A 2,791-nucleotide genomic window follows, 5' to 3' on the forward strand; every position below is an offset into this window, starting at 1 on the left:
AGACCTGATATTGGATCCTGCTTTTTCTAGGCCAGGCTAAGTAACCTCTCAGGTTCAGACCATTTCTGCCAACACAATTTTGCTACTTTTGCAAAGATCCTGCTTCCCATAAAGATATACTGTAGTTAGACTATGTTTACAGGTGTTTTTTCATTATGCTTATCCTTCACAGAAAGCCTAAAGGACATATTAAAGAAGTCTAGAATTGTCATGAGTGAATTTGCAATCCAATTTTATGGCTTTATGATGCAAACAAAATATTGATTCCATTAGTAGTTGAAGACTGTAGTAACATTGGTTGAGTATACATTTTCCTTCAAAGGTTACTAAAACACATGAATAATAAAAAAATTCGCATTGGTGTTCTTGAGAAGACTTTTATTGCTGTGACTAATGCACAAACATTAATTTCATGAATAGCTAAAATTATAACAATTATCTTCAAAATAATTTTCTTGTTAAAATCAAAGAACACAAAAGGTAAAAGTAACATTTCCCCAGAAAACATGTGGGGTCATTTAATCTTATTAGTGAGAAACATGTTGATACATTCTGTGGAAATCAGAGTTACTAAATAACAAGTCAAAAAATCAGCAACTAGCAATTTGGGCCAGGTATGGCTATTCAGGAGATGGTGTGATATCCTTGCAGGTGCAGGGGATTAAGGCACTGTGAGTCATAGGTGGCTGTGCTGATAATTCTTCAGCCTACCTAATCTGCTTTATTGGTGGCTTTAGAATTCCTACCATGAAAGACACTTAGAAGCAGCAATCTAGTAAGAGTGGTTGTGGGCAGAAGGCTTATCAAAATGCTGTATTTGCATAAGCAAGTACATTATTTTCCCTTAGATTTTCTATTTGCTTGAGAAAAGGCAGAAGACAGCGGGAGGTGAAGGGATATCTCTCTGGTGAAGTGGTTGCCATTCTAGGAGAAAATATCTCTGCCTTGAAATGCTTATTGAGCCCCATGGCAGAGTTGATTTGGAACACTGAGGTTTTGGCCACTAGCTCAAACTTTAACCAGTGAAAGATATTTTAAATATATTATAAACTGTTAATATATAACAGAATAATGATGTGCAAGATGCTCCAAATATACCACTAAGTGGGTAATAATATAAGTTGCGGAAATTGGCCGGCGCCGTGGCTCACTTGGCTAATCCTCCGCCTGCGGCGCCGGCACCCCAGATTCTAGTCCCAGTCCAGGTTGCTCCTCTTCCAGGCCAGCTCTCTGCTGTGGCCCAGGAGGGCAGTGGAGGATGGCCCAAGTGCTTGGGCCCTGCACCCGCATGGGAGAACAGGAGGAAGCACATGGCTCCTGGCTTCGGATCGGCACGCCAGCTGCAGCGCACCGGCCGTAGTGGCCATCTGGGGGGTGAACCAACGGAAAAGGAAGACCTTTCTCTCTCTGTCTCTCTCTCACTGTCTAGCTCTGCCTGTCAAAAAAAAAAAAGTTGCAAAAATTGTTTCTGCAAACATAGTAGTATTAAAATATAAAGAGAGGGAGGGAGGCAGGGAGAAGAGAGGTGAGAAAAGGAGACGAGAGGAGAGGGAGGAGGAGGAGGAGAGAATTAACATGATTCAGAGATGATCTGAAGATTGTGGGCAGGAAACAACCCAAGGTGAGACTAAGAGACCAAACAAAATTTCCTTAGAGCTATATTTATCAATTCTCTCAGAGGCCAAAAGAGTAGGAAAGCTGTTATCATCTGAGCATTGGAAACACATTTTCTTCTTTTTCTCTTAGTCTTTGGCGTTCCTTATAGAAGCTCATAGTTCTCAGTGATCATATTTGTGCCTTAGGTTCTGCCTGTAAAAATGAGAGAAACTGCTAGCTTGAGTGTTTTTTTAAAATATAAGATTTATTTTATTTATTTGAAAGACAGAGTTACAGAGAGACACAGAGACAGAGAGGTCTTCCATCCGCTGGTTCACTCTTCAAATGGCTGCAACGGCCGGGGCTAAAGCCAGGATCCAGGAGCTTCTTCTGGGTCTCCAACCTGGGTGCAGGGCCCAAAACACTTGGGCCATCCTTCGCTGCTTTCCTTGCATTAGCAGGGAGCTGGATCAGAAATGGAGCAGCTGGCACTTGAACTGGCACCTATGTGGGATGCTGGTGCAGCAGGCTGGGGCTTTAACCTGCTGTGCCACAATGCTGGCCCCCAACATTGAGGTTTTGATCTTCATTTCTGTCCTCCTCCATGTTCAATATCTTAGACTTAAGAAAACAGGATTTGATTTTGTCATAAGGCTATTTTAAAAAGAATTTCATGTGGACAAAGACTGACACAAAGGCGCAAAAAATAAATCCTCTTTTGCAACCCAGAAATTGTTGATCAGTATGAATTTTGATATATGCAAGTAGGCATAGGATGAAAAAGTTTTCAGAACGCATACAAAAGTAGACATAATAGAAACTAAAACATTACTGATATACCTATATCCTACATGCAATTATCATCAATCCCACTCCAACGTCAACCACACCCACTCATTTTCCTCTTTCCATATTATTTCAAAGCAAATTCCACTTTTTATCTTTAAGTAATTTAATATATAACTTTAAGACATAAGGAGTATTTAAAAACATAACCATAATGGGGCAGACATTGTAGTGCAGCAGATTAAGCCACCATTTAGGAAACCTGCATCCCATATCAGAGTGCTGGTTCAAGTCCTAGCTACTCTGCACTTCTGATTCAGCTTGCTGCTAATGTGCCTGGGAGGCAGCACATGACAGCCCAAGTACTTGAGTTCCTGCCACCCTCTGGGACACCTGGATGGAGTTCCTG

General features: G+C 41.3%; 1 pseudogene; it reads left to right on the plus strand.

Moving 5' to 3' along the window:
- The first annotated feature begins 2,248 nt into the window (after positions 1–2,248).
- Positions 2,249–2,371, plus strand: LOC127485057 (small nucleolar RNA SNORA40; annotated as a pseudogene).
- Positions 2,372–2,791: the final 420 nt, after the last annotated feature.

Source organism: Oryctolagus cuniculus, chromosome X, assembly GCF_051225735.1.
Source record: "Oryctolagus cuniculus isolate XC-2025 breed Fujian yellow rabbit chromosome X, ASM5122573v1, whole genome shotgun sequence".
Lineage (NCBI taxonomy): Eukaryota > Metazoa > Chordata > Mammalia > Lagomorpha > Leporidae > Oryctolagus > Oryctolagus cuniculus.